The sequence below is a fragment of the Calypte anna genome, chromosome 7 (genome assembly GCF_003957555.1).
Source record: "Calypte anna isolate BGI_N300 chromosome 7, bCalAnn1_v1.p, whole genome shotgun sequence".
Taxonomy (NCBI): Eukaryota; Metazoa; Chordata; class Aves; order Apodiformes; family Trochilidae; genus Calypte; species Calypte anna.
Window position 1 is genome coordinate 29,416,068 of NC_044253.1, and position 14,492 is coordinate 29,430,559.

Below are 14,492 nucleotides of genomic sequence, written 5' to 3' on the forward strand. Positions count from 1 at the left end.
CACACACAGACCATAACAAGCTTCAGCAAACAGCATGCACTGCTGCACAACATTGATACCCTGCCTGCATTAGCACAGATGGGTGCTCTCACCATAGCCCCATCTACCCAGGCAGTGGTGAGACCAGCAGAGAGCTGTATCAAGAGCACCCATATCACTAAAAGAAATAACCAAATGAATGGTTATCAGAATGACCAAACTACAGGAGGCGCTTCCCTGACACTCCCTGCTGTCAGTTTTCAGAGCTGCCTTGATCTTGACAGGTCTGGGACTAGAGCACCAAAATAGAGCCCCGAGACCTACCTGTCCCATCCCTCTATTCATGCCTCAGTGTCCCCATGCTGACAGGGGAATGCTGTCTGGCACTGTACCTGCAAAGAAGGTGTTCCTCAAACAAAAAACTATACATGCCTTCCCAAGAAGTAGAGTTGCAATATTTAGGCTCTTCACGCCCAAAATACACCGACTGAGAACACTGGCACCCCCAGTGAAGTATCACATTAGTTCTCAGAGAAGAGAAACTTTCATTGCAAAAGAAGGGCCAGCAGATCTTTCCAGGTTTTACAGAAGATGCTGGCAAGAACCTTATTTCTCTGGCAGTGAGAAAGACTGCTGGCACGAGCACTGTGCCTGCTGCTTCCTAATATGGACCAAACAGCAAGTGGGTTTAGATCCACACGTCATGCACCTACAGACTCATCACTTAGTATAAATCTGAATTTCGTCTTTTTACCCTGTTGACAGGATATTAATTTTTACCTAACGGACAAAGAGCTGCCAAAAGCTAGGAGACATCTTTCTGGCTTTGTTCAGCTCTCCTGTCCTGACGAGGACTTTTCCACTAGTCCTACCTCCGCTGAGGTGTCACGATGAAATGCCAGCTTCCCAGTTGATCCTAAACCACGAGTGCAAAGCACAATCTGGACTTCTCCAGGAGGTGGGACTGTTCCAAGTTGCTGTGACAGAACAACATTTGCCAGTATCAAGGAGGTTGTTCCACTTCAGACATTTGTGGGTTTGGATATTGCCTCACTAAAAAAATAGTGTAGGACAGAATGCAGCAGCCAAGTACACTCTGCTGTGCTAGAAGCCTCCCTCATGTGAGGAACACACAGCACCTACTAAATCTGGAGGTACACACAACCTGTAACTGTGTCCCTTTGAGTGGACACGTGCCTGTTCTGGTAGGGAAAAGGAAGATGTGGAAATCTGTAAGACATGATGTTAAAACACCCAGCACATTCTGGGAGAGAGAAAAAGGTGTCGTGTCTCCCCTCACCAATCCTCACACGTGCTCCACCACCAGCTTCAGGAAGAGGAAAGATAGAAAATTTATTTGCACATCTTTATTTTCTTCTAGTTAATGAAGTTTTGCTTCCACTGAGGACCTTGCAAAATCGGTCATCTGTTGGAAACCAATGGCTGGTGCTGCTAAAACAGAAAAATCCATTTCTCCTGCTATTCCAGCTGTCTTAAACCAGCTCACGCCCCTCCCAGAGAAGCCAACAGTGTGCAAAATATTGTTAATAAGGTGTATGCTGAAGACATCCACTCCTAGCCAGGATTTCAACACAGGTCTTTCTGCAGCCAGAAATACAAAGAGCTGCAAAGCACTACAGAGTTCTATGAATGTTACATAATAAATAATGCATTTAAGTATCATGATTTTGGGCTCCAAATCCCAGCTTTACTTAGCCTTTAAAGACTGTGCCATAATTATTTACAGTATTTATATTACAGGGAGAGGTGGGAGGGGGGCGTACTATCAGATCCCATTTAAAGATTACTCTCAGATGAAGTAAGCCTGGTTATTTAACATTTTCCTCAAGCAGAAAAAGGTAGCAGTGGCAGCAACTGTGGTACAGCAAACAAATGAACACATGCATATGGACATATAAGTCAAAAAAGGATTAGGCTGAGGAAAAAACCACGTTAGCTGTGAAACATTCTTTTGGCTGCTTTTCCACATATAGTGCAAGCCAGTTGTGGTTTAATCTTAGAGCAGCTCCATCTCATTTGAGCCCACAATACTTATAAATAGCAGCAAGCTATTTATTTAACAGCTCTGTGTTTCTTTATACTGAGTAACATTTTCATATGAACATCGCTACTTTATATATGTATTGCAGTAGGAGAAAGTGGAAATTTTTTTTTCTCTGTCCTGCAGAGCAGAAAAATGCCATTCAAAACCAAAGAATTGACCTAGAAAAAGGAGAAGTTATTCTGCTGCCCTCTAATGAGCACATCTAACATTGTTCTGTTCAGCCACTGGCACATCCTCTCCTTGCTACAGAGCTGTCAGCAATGCAGTCACAGCTGAAGAAAGGCAGCACCTCCTACACAGCACAGATGTGCAGAAGAAACATCTGGATGGACCCAAGACCTATTCTGTACTTTCTTGATCTTAGACTGGAGTATATGGCTGTGTACTGTTCTGTTCCCATCCCCCCCCCAAACAGAGGAAGGAGGGAAAAAGTTCCTAATTCTGACCTTCAAGACACAAGCAAGTACATCTATCTGCTTGCACGAGGTCCATCCTCCCTCTGAAATTACCTCTCAAGTGGATTGACTGACTGTGTTGACTTCTGCATCCCCTCTTTGGTCTGTCTGGAGGCTATTCATATGTCAGATTTCTTCATTCAACCTACCAAATCCTGTGATCTCATGATATGGAGTGAGACCATACACTCCACTGCCACAGAGGGCCAGAATGTTGTTATAAGTACAAAAGAAACATGAAGGAATTACTTGCTTAAACATCTATGAGTGTTAACAAAAAACACAGGAATTCAGTTCTCATGCATGGTTGTCTCAATCGGCCCAGTGCTTAGAAGACCTTCAGTTGAAAAAGGCAGTAAAGAAGGCAGAGGAACAGCCACAGAGCAACAGTTCTACTTGGTGCTAAATTTCATCTTGACTTTTACCAAGCCCTGGTAATGTGGTGAGCTGACCTTGGCCATCTGTCACAGATGCCCACACAGCAGCTCCCCCACACAGCAGCTCCCCCACTCCCTCTCCTCAACGGGACATGAAGAAAATGAGATGGAAAGTTCATGGGCCAAGGTAAATGATAGGAAAATCACTCACCAGCTACCATCACAGGCAAAACAGACTCACCCTGGGGAAAATTAATTCAGTGTACTGCCAATTAAAATAGAACCAGATAATTAAACACCTTCCCCTTCCCAGTGCTCTTCTTTCCAGGCTCAGATTCACTCCTTCATTCCCAACTCCTCTGCCTCCTGCTCTGAGCAGCACAGGATGATAGAGAATGGGGATACTGTCACTCCATCACAGCTCCCAGCTCCTGCTCCTTCTTCCTCACACTTATCCACCATGGTCCTCTCCACAGGCTCCTCCAGTGACTGGAACACCTCCTCTCCTCCTTCTCTAACCTTGGCTGTTTCTCACCTTTTTTTGTTTTTCTTACTGTTCTGCCAGCCCAGCATTTTTACCCCTTCTTAATTATATACCCAGAGGTGCCACCACCAGGGTCCAGTGGGTGCACTGGAGCTGTCTGGACCCAGCTGTGTCCAGCACAGGTTAGCCCCAGCCTCTCCTCCTGTCACCAAAACCTTGCCACCTACACCCAGTACAGCTAAACAGGCCAACACCCTTTACTTTGGAAGACATGACATGAAGTTAAAAAAAACCCATATAAAGCAGTATCTACACATTTGTATGCTATTTTCATAAATAAAAATTGTTCAGTTACAGGCACTGAAGCAACAAGTTGCCCTGCAGCTTCAGGAGAGGACACAGAAGCCCAGTTCTGGAGTCACAAAAGCAATAGCCAGAGGCTTCAATGAATAAAGATGCAAGTGCCACTGAAGAAAGTAACTTCAAATGGAGAGTTCTGTCAGCAGAACTCCTGCAGTCTGCAACAGCCTTCCTCCACCTCCCTGTCCACAGGCACACTAGGTTATTTCAACTCAAAGCACATTGCAAAATAACTGCTGGATGTATAGAACAGCCTGTACTGGTCCCAGCTGGGAATGTCCTACCCATGCTAAAGCAGCTCATCCCCAGTTACATAAAAGGACTCCTTGACATGAATTTTTAAATAATCATTATGTTGAGAGAGAGGAGAGAGAAACAGATATAAATAAAAACAAAGTTTAAAATCCTTACAGCTAGGAAATACAGTAGAAGGAAATCGGCTCAGAACATGCACATACACAGCCACATCAAGCATGCCAAAATTCTCCAAGCAGATCTATTGATTTTCTGTGTGTACTCTACACACAGTCAAGCACACAGCAGCAGGTGGACCAGGAAACAAATCTGTCCCCCATTTTCCCTCAGATATCCTGCCAGGGACCCCCTGAAACACTATTTCATTGCAGTTGTTAAAATCTTCACCAAATACAATGTTTTCTAGAATATCTCCTACTGATAGTCTACTTAATGAGTCAGCAGTGTGCTCAGGTGGCCAAGAAGGCCAATGGCATCCTGGCTTGTATTAGGAACTCTGTGGCCAGCAGGAATAGGGAGGTGATCATCCCTCTGTACTCAGCTCTGGTGTGGCTGCACCTTGAGCACTGTGTTCAGTTCTGGGCACCTCACTATAAGAGGGACATGGAAGTGCAGGAGCCTGTCCAGAGAAGGGCAAGGAAGCTCATGAAGGGCCTGGAGCACAAATCCTGTGAGGAGCAGCTGAGGGAGATGGGAGTGTTTGGTCTGGAGAAGAGGAGGCTGAGAAGAGACCTTAGAGCTCTCTGCAACTGCCCCAAGGGAGGTTGGAGTGAGGAGGGGAACAGCCTCTGCTCCTTAGTGACTGTGACAGGAGCAGAGGGAATGGATGGAAGCTGCACCAGGGGAGGTTTAGGCAAGATGTTAGGAAATATTTTTTCACTGAGAGAGTTGTTAGGCATTGGAATGGCCCAGGACAGTGGTGGAGTCACCATCCCTGCGAGTATTTAAAAGTCCTGGTCCTTAAGGACATGGTTTAGTAGTTAAGATTATGGTGCTGGTCAAAGGCTGGACGGGGTGATTTTGGAGGTCTCTTCCAACCTAAAACATTGTAATTCTGTGGTAGTCACTCTTTGCTTGAACATCTGCTTGATAAGCCTATTATTCTCCTACAGGATCCATTTTCTGTGGTTAGCTTCATGGTGTACTTGTACCACTGCTAGTTCTATGCAAACCTGTTCAAACCACCATTTCAAACAACATAGAATATTTCAGTACTCATTAATTTAATCTAAGACTTCCACAGTCTCGTTTCCTGCATTTAGATCAGACAATATCCATTGATATTTACAGTGCTAAAACCTCCATTAAAAAAAGCAACAAAAGCCCCCCAAAATCCTGTATTTCCTCTCTCTATGCCACTTGACTAAAAAACTAAACTCAAAATATGTCATTTCCAGTTACGCCACATAGAAGCATTAAAAATGCCACTCTGAAAAACTGTAGTGGGCTTCTGAGATAACCAGGGAGATTTAGGTCAAGACATTCCAAAGAAATTCTTTGCTGTGCGGGTGGTGAGACACTGGCCCAGGATGCCCAGAGAAGCTGTGGCTGCCCCATCCCTGGAAGTGCTCAAGGCCAGGTTGGATGGGACTTGGAGCAACCTGGTCTGGTGGGAAGTGTCCCTGCCCATGGCAGGGGGGTTGGAACTGGATGACCTTTTAGGTCCCTTCCAATCCAAACCAGTTTGGGATTCTACAAAACAGCCCTTCAGCTGGTGCACACATTTTTACCTAAGCACAGAGAAAACCTTTGTCCATAAACCGCTCACCTCTTTTGTGTCTTTGAGTATGTCTGTATCCCAAGGGTCCCCTAAGGGCTCTCAGCACAGGAACCAGCACTATCTACCAAGCATACTCTGCAATCTGTGGTGGCCTGAGAGGAAGAGGCAGCTCTGGGTGAGTATCAAATTCTCCTATATTATAACCTATGGACCATTAGCACTGTAACTGAAGAATCACATATTATCTGGGAGTGACTACCCCTATAAACAGACTGCACAATTCAAAGAACAAATCCTCAGGCAAGTTAGACAGACCCACTACTATTCCAATAACTGAAAACTTGCATAGAATCCCAAGGAGTCTGAATTACAGACATCAACTCTTGAGAAATCTGCTATTAAATACACAGCATGTAATTCAGGTAAGACCCACATCAGCAGGGCAGAAAATTCTCTCTTGGTAAATCAAACATTTGATTTATGTAAATGACAATCCTAGCATAACAGTCCTTGGAAAAGCAAAATAACCTTCCTCTCATGGACATTAGGAAGAGGCAAGAGGAGGCTGACTTATTCCTGTACCCTAAATGCATGTCAAGACAAGTCAGAAAGGGTAACCCAAAGGAGACCTGTCCTCCCATATACCCTTTACCAGCTTCAATGTATTTTCTAAATAGAGCATCTATTAAATATTAAACTCCCAGGACACATTTCAGAAATACATTTGACAGCTTGACACAACTCTGTACTGATGCTGGTGACAAGGGAAGGGCTCTGACTTCCAGAGCTGTCAATCTGCCCTCACCACAAACACTTCTTCATCCCGCTTGGGATTCAGCTCCTCAACTCACACCGTGTTAAAACTGTTCCTCTCACACCACATGAGAGGGTTTCATCGGGAGGACTTGTGCTGGGTGGTATCTTTGCCAGCAATCCAGCACAGTACCTCCCATCTCTTTGTAGCATTTGTAATTTTATAACTTGATTATGCCAAAGCTGTAACATTAGAACTGCAAAGGCATGGATTTTGGATCATAACCCTCTTTTGATAACACCACAGATTCAGTACTCCTAAGCAGGGCTGAGCTATTTTTGTGTAAGTAAGGATGTCTGTCCATTTTAAACTGATTTAGGAGAATACCAGGCTAGATTAATATCCTTTTAAAGCCTTGCAAATCATAATCACACAGAGCAAGACTTAGCATGACATGCAAGCTGCCATGCCCCATCACACCTGACTCTGACAAGGAGCTACACCAGCCCCAAACTCAATGAGCCCTTCAGTGGCACAAGAGATTGAGACACTTGACTTAAAAAGCACGCCCTGAGAACTCAACTTTTACTAATGCTGGAGGGAAGCTTAACCAAAGCACACAGCAGCACCCCAGAAGCCTCACCAAGTCAGTCCCCAATCCCTCACTGAGCCCTGCCCTCCTCTTCAGCCACACAACTTCAACCCACCCCAGGTACAGGTGGCTGCAGGGCTGGTGTGGACCTCCCACCATCACCAGAGGTGAACACTGCACAGCAGGCACAGTCACAGGGACCAACCATAGGAAATTATAGGGATCTGATGCATCATTCCAACTCCTAAGATTCATTTCAGCCTCCTTCCACTTCAACAGCTCTCCCTTGAACAGGTTGCAAACATCTTGGCAGTTTCAGGCCCTCTGGAAAATGTTACTGTGTTTGTATAGTACTCAGTATCCATGACCACTAGCTCATTGAAGGATATTTTTGTTTTAAAAAGCCTTAATTTTTTAAAAAGGACCTAGCCACTGCTAGAGGGAGGGGAAGAAAAAAGTTCATTAATTCCATAAATGTTCACACAACTCATTCCCGGGATCCAGCAAAAGGCACAACATGGAAAGTCTGTCTCTAGAAGGGAAGTCAAAGCACTCAAAGCAGTTCAAATTAGACACTTGTTTATGTATTTTCACTTAATTGCTCCGACTCTAATTAAAGAGGAGTTTCACACAGGTATTCTCACAGCCAGCACCTCATTCCATAGATGATAAATTGTTAAACAAATTTTAACCAGTGTGAATTTTTCACTTTTAAATTTTTTTTTTATTTGAGGCATGAGAGTCTTTGGCTTTCACTCTCAGAAGGTACCTACAGCAGATCACTGACCTCCATATCAAGCAGTTCCCACAGCTTTTCACCTCTGCTGGAAAACTTGGATCATCTCCTCCCCCTCTATTCTGCATTGGTGAGGCCGCACCTGGAGTATTGTGTCCAGTTCTGGGCCCCTCAGTTCAAGAAAGACAGGGAAGTGCTTGAAAGAGTCCAGCACAGAGCTACTAAGATGATTAAGGGAGTGGAACATCTCCCTTATGAGGAAAAGCTGAGGGAGCTGGGTCTCTTTAGTTTGGAGAAAAGGAGACTGAGGGGTGACCTCATCAATGTTTTCAAATATGTAAGGGGTGAGTGTCAGGGAGATGGAGTTAGGCTCTTCTCAGTGGTGACCAGTGATAGGACAAGGGGTAATGGGTGTAAATTGGAGCATAGGAGGTTCAAGTTGAATATTCGAAAAAATTTTTTTACTGTAAGGGTGACAGAGCCCTGGAACAGGCTGCCCAGGGGGGTCGTGGAGTCTCCTTCACTGGAGACATTCAAAACCCGCCTGGACACGTTCCTATGTGATGTACTCTAGGTGGCCCTGCTCTGGCAGGGGGGGTTGGACTAGATGATCTTTCGAGGTCCCTTCCAACCCCAAGGATTCTATGATTCTATGATCTTTACACCTGAAGCAAGGGCCCACTTTTTTGCACTGAAGGAAGAGAGGAGCCCTCTGGCTTCCAGGCAACTTGTTGCAACCTACAATCTTCTGTTTGAGGCATTTTGCAGTGTGAGGCCATCTGACCTCACTGGAGTCTCCCCATACCACAGATTGCTACCAAACACCCTGCAGATTTATAACAGCACTTCACAAAACAAACACCAGAACTGCCCTTAAAAGGTGATCTGGCACTATCAAGGCAAAAGCATCTCCTAATGATGCAGACAAACCCAAAATAAGCTTCAACCAAAAAGCAAGGAAGAAAGGACACAGAAAACTGTCACTTAAGGCAATTTCCCCAGGTACAGTAAAATGCCATCTGTCACCTTATCAAACTACCAGGCTGGATGTGGCCTCACTCTGCCAGTCAGGCCAACAGGTACCCTTCCCAGCTCTTTACCTGCTCTCCTTCTTCAAGCCATGGCACAGCCTTAGAACAACTCACCTTGAATATTTGTGTGCAGTTTTGAGCACCACAGCACAGACAAGACATAGAGCTATTGGAGAGTGTCCAAAGGAGAGCCACAATGATGGTGAAGGGTCTGGAAGGAATCACTTGGGAACATGTGAGGTCACTTAGATTGTTCTGCTCAGAGAAAATGAGGCAGCCCCATTGCAGCCTACGGCTTCCTCACAAGGGGAAAAGATGGGACTGGTACAGATCTCTTCACTCCTGTGACCGAAGTCAGGACTTGGGTAAAGGGTAGGAACTGAATCAGAGAAGGTTTAGGTTAGATATCAGGAAAAGATTTTTCAGCTAGAGGACAGGTGAGCACTGGAATAGACTCCCCGGGGAAGTGGTCACAGCACCAAGACTGCTCGAGTTGAAGAAGCGTTTGGATGACACTCAGGCACATAGTGTGATCCTGAGGGTGCCCTACACAGGAACAGGAGTTGGATTTTGATCCTGATGGGTCCCTTCCATCTCAGCATATACTATTATTCTATTAACTCCCGGCCACAGTCAAAAGCAGCCTGAAACAACAGTAATTTCATCTACTTTCAAGTCTGTAAGCCTATTAGTAAGTGGCACACTTGGTTATTAAAAGTTAACAGTATTGCTCTCCAGGAGGTTCAAGTTGCTGCTATGCAAGAAAGGAGTCAGGTTCCCTCTTGCCCTGTGCCAGTCAGTGCTCAGCAGGGACTGAGGGTCACCATCTCCAGCTCAGTGGCACCAGTTGAGGCTCTCACTGTGGTGTCACATCAACCAGGGTACAGCAAGGGACAGGCTTAGCTACAGCTCAGGTCAAGGTATGGGAGTATGCAACGCTTTTTCAGACTGTGCTTCTGAAAACAGGCAAAGGATCTGCTACCTCAGTTGAAGTAATGAAGACACATACAGTGCCCTTCACAGACATTTCCCTACCTAGGGTGGGAGGGGAAATAAAAAAGTGTCAGCTTGCCTGTTTAATCCCTGCTCAACATTTCCCTTATCCTCAGAATGTTTCAATTCTTGTAAATTTTCAGAGATTTCAAGAAGTTTCAAACACAACATCAGAGAAAACATCAGCTTACGGAAGGAGGTGTGCAGATCCCTGAAGCCTGCTCAGGGAAGGGGAGCTGGTCTCTACCCAAGGCTGGATGACTGCTGGCACACATCATTCTTCATCTGCTGGGCAAAAGGCAAGGGTGCTGCAGAGCTACACTGTCCTGAGACCACAGAAAGCAGACAACTCTGCCATTTGCATTAGGGCAGCACTGAGCAGGAGCACAACTTAAAAGTAATCAAGGCTGATTTTTACCCAAGCTGCTGAAGACTCCCTTACAGAATCACTGAATCATTCTGGTTGGAAAAGACCTTTAAGATCACCAAGTCCAAGCATAACCTAACTCCACCAACCATTTACCCAACTCTACTGAGACCAGTGCTTAAACCATGTCCCTCAGCACCACATCTACACAGCTTTTAAACACCTCAAGGGATGGTGATTCAACCACTTCCCTTGGGCATCTTGTGCCAGTGTTTAATTACCCTTCCAGTGAAGAAGCTTCTAATATCCAACCTAAACCTCCCCTGGCACAACTTGAGTCTACTTTAATGAGCTCAGACGCCCCCGTTTTTAAACCACATTGATATCCAGTTTCCATCCACAAAAGTAAGAAATCCCAGCCCAAATGCCACTCACATAGCAGCTCCTCCTAGTAGAGAACTTCAAGATCTAAGTATAGATCTTCAAAGCTACTAAAATCATTTCAGTGCAACCCCACCAAACACCAATAGGCTACTTCTGGCACCAGCTTAAGGGAGAGCATTCCACTGCTCACAAAATTCACAAAACCCCAAGCCTGGAGAGCTAATAACAAAGACATATGGAGCAGGAACATCTTGTCATTTGGGCTAGTGTGGCACATTGCATTTTACACTCAACACTGGAGATGCTACAGCCTCTCCTCACAGGCCACCCGCTGTCATCCTCAAAACCATTTTCATCCCATTCCATCTGAAGAGTGTTATGGTGGGAACAGCTTGAGAAGGGCACTGCACAAAAACACAAGACGGGGGTGACAGCTGCCAGCACAGAATTAAATGCTGAAGAAAAGCGACAGCAGCAGAATCTTGAAGATCCAGCAGCTTTCCAAACCAGGGATGTAACAAATGACAAACACAAGCAGAAGATTTAAAAATACCCCCAAACTTGCATAAAGAAAAAACAAAAGACTTGAAACTGCAGCAACTCCTGTAATAAACAGCACAGCTCTAAGATTCACACAGAAGCATTTAAGGAAGAAAAATGACCAAGGGTAAGGACAGAAGAGGAAGAACTGGAATATTTAAATGCCACAAACAAGCACAAGTCCAACAAACAGGAATAAGTTATGAGACCAAGATCTGCATCCTGTCAGAGCTCTAGAAGATTGCCAGGGGACTGGCCACAGCTGCAATTCTGCCAAGTGGATCCACTGCAGTGGTAACCAGAGTCCAAACACTGCAGGAACAGTGATGTTGGAAGAGCAGAGGTCTTACATGGATTCTGGCACATCATCCATTTAGAAACAAAACCAAGCCCCAAAAAACAAACAGGAAAGCAAATCACATCAAGATACTCCATGGTCCCACAGCAGGACCATGATGCCAACCCACCACAGCTTTTTGCTTCTCATTTGAGGCAACAAAGGAGAACAGAATCGGGTAAGTGGCTGCAAAGCCCAAGAAGCAGAAGCAGATACACAAAAGACCAGGAAAACCAGAACACTGGAGCAGAAGTAGAGGTGCAAACCAAAAGGGCACAGTCAGTGAATTCTGCAGAGTCAGGCTTGGTAACAAAAAGGAACTCAATTTCCACAGAAGGGGAAAAACAAGAATGCACATAGCCTGCAGACTCCAGCAATTTCAAGCTTTCAGTCTCCTGATAGGCCTCATTTCATTGTCTCCTGTCTCCACATTCCTTCAGGGGGAACAGGTACTTCCTTGTCAGATGCTCAGTAATTTCACTCCTCTGCACCACTGACGGAGGAACCCATACTGCAAGACAGTTCTGGTCCTCAGAGGATGAAAACTCTCAGGATACAAAGGGAAAGACAGAAAACTTCTTTATGTCTAATCTAAATCTATCCTCTCATAGACCTTACAGTCTTTAATTGGCCCAAGACCAGAGGCAGCAAACTGTTTTAATCCATATTTCACATTTTCCTGGCTCACCAGTGGCACAGGACAAACTACAACAAGCTATTCCTGCTACAACCTCAGAAATCAAGGTGACAAGCTAAGGTTTTGTAAGGAATTCTGAGGGGGTTATGTTTTCTCAGCAACACACCTTTTAATAGTTCCCTTCTGGAGAAGCTGAAGCAGGACACTGTCAGTCCAAGTTGTTCAGATCATTCCACAACTATCACCTAATCCTAAGAAAGACATTCCCAGGTAACTGGTTTGCTAGAGCCACACTTGAAAAGGCCCTTGCTCCAAGGAACAAACACTGAAGAAAAGAGTGCTAAAGAAAATTAAAGAAGCAAGTCCCCCCATATGACAGGCCACTTCCAACTTGCATACTGTGTTCCTCCCTGTCCTACACTGCCCTGATGGCAGCCTGTGTCCCTTCCCTGCATATCCCACTGGCTGAAGTCACCACACAGTCCCCAGCTACCTCCTTTCTGTGCTGCACACAGGGACCCCATTGGGTTTTGGACCACTACTTTGGGAGAGGGTAAGCCTGTCTCCAGTCCTGCTGCAACACTACAAACCATTTCCAGGCTTCAATATCTACCTGTTTCCATCTAAAACCCAGCAAGGGCAGAACTGCCATGCTCCACCTGCATGACCTGGTAAGAAACCCTGACACCCCCCCCCCCCAGTCAATCTGTGCAGCCCCTTTCTGAACCCACAGAAGTGTCCAGCACTCACATCACACAAAGATGCAGAGCTTGGAGCAGAATTCACCATATGAGACACAGAATTCCACAGACTGAATTATGACAGGAAAATTTCAAAGCTGCCTTAGGAACTAGGAAGACAAAGAGAAGGCAAAGTCATCCTCTTTGACAGCAAAGCTGAAGACAAACCCTGAGCATTAAGCATAAGGGCCAGACTGGAAGAGATGATCCTTAACTGCAGATGTTAGCCCCAGCCACTAACAGCATCTGAGGCTTTCAAAGAAACACCTGCCTTTCTCTGCAGCTTGCTCCTTCAGCTCTCCATCACTTCCCAAATCTATGGAGTTCAGAAAAACTGGGATATGGCAGCACACAGTCAAGTCATGGTAGACACAAAAACATCACAGTGGCATACAATGCACCTCCTCCAGCTGCTGGCCTAAAATTCCTCACTTACCTCTAAACTTCTTCTGTTAAAATAAGACCACAGGAATGGGTTCAAGCACAAAGCCAGAATGTAATAGCCCAAGTGAGGTCAGTTATTAATTAAAATAACTAAAATTTGGGGGAAATCACATTCAAAAGGGGGGGGAAAAAATCACATAAAAGAACAAAAGAAACACACAGAATAAAAACACAGCTTACATAACAGTGAAACAGCAAGAATTAGGAAAATAATAGATTCTAATTAGAGAAAAGTATTTCCCAAGTAGTCAACAGCCCATCCTTGAGATAGGCCTGAAAGATGTGAAAGGGATAGAAAGGAGAGCTCCCCACAACCTATCCTGGTTACAGCCTTAAACACTAGGTAGAAAACATCTGACTAATTGGATTTGCATTTGCCATATTAACGTCCTATTAGCATAATAAAATACCCAGCCATAGGCTAGAGAGACCCCTGCTAACAAAACCCTCTCCTCTTTGAGCATGTGTAGTGAAATTTTTAAGCATTGCCACTTTAAATGGAAGTGAGGAACCAGTTAATCAATCATGTGTGCAAGTGATGGAATATAATTAGAAAGTTATTTTTCACATGTTTGGGCATAAAAGTAGCACTTGAGTTTTAGGAAACTGAACTTGCTTTGTGGAATACCACCCTGCCCCCTTTTCTGTGCAGGACTTGAAATTAAAACATCTTGAATCTGTGTGTGGGTCAGCTTAATGCACACCAGGTGACAGACCTCTCTTGGGAACAAGTGGGGAAAGGCACAGAGGCAGAATTGCAAAGAAAGGTCAGGTATTTTACCCAGAAACATCTTATGCAAATACCTCTGACCAAGCTGCAGTGCCACAGAAGCAAAGCCATGGAGTACAGACCCTGGCTTTCTGGGAATTAGACCTCCAAAAGCAGAGGGATACAGGGTCTAAAGAAAAGAGGTAACAGACAAAATCCACAGCTGCCAGCAGGGCTTTTAGACCCAGCAGAGCTCTTTCTGCCAGGTCCAAGCCCTGCAAGCACTCCTTTGTTTCACTTGTGCCCTGCAGCCCTCTTCAAACCCACACTGAAGTGTTTCTGTCTGTCCTTTACATGTCACATCACAAGTCCAGACTGAAACACCCAAGACAGAGGTACCAGTAATTTCAGATGATGTGAAGCAGTCTTACATAATGAGGCATTTGTGCACATGATGTGAACACACAGGGAGGACAAATATACCAGCTTTCTCACCTGCCACATAGCATCCTTGACAGAAAAAATGTTCAGCT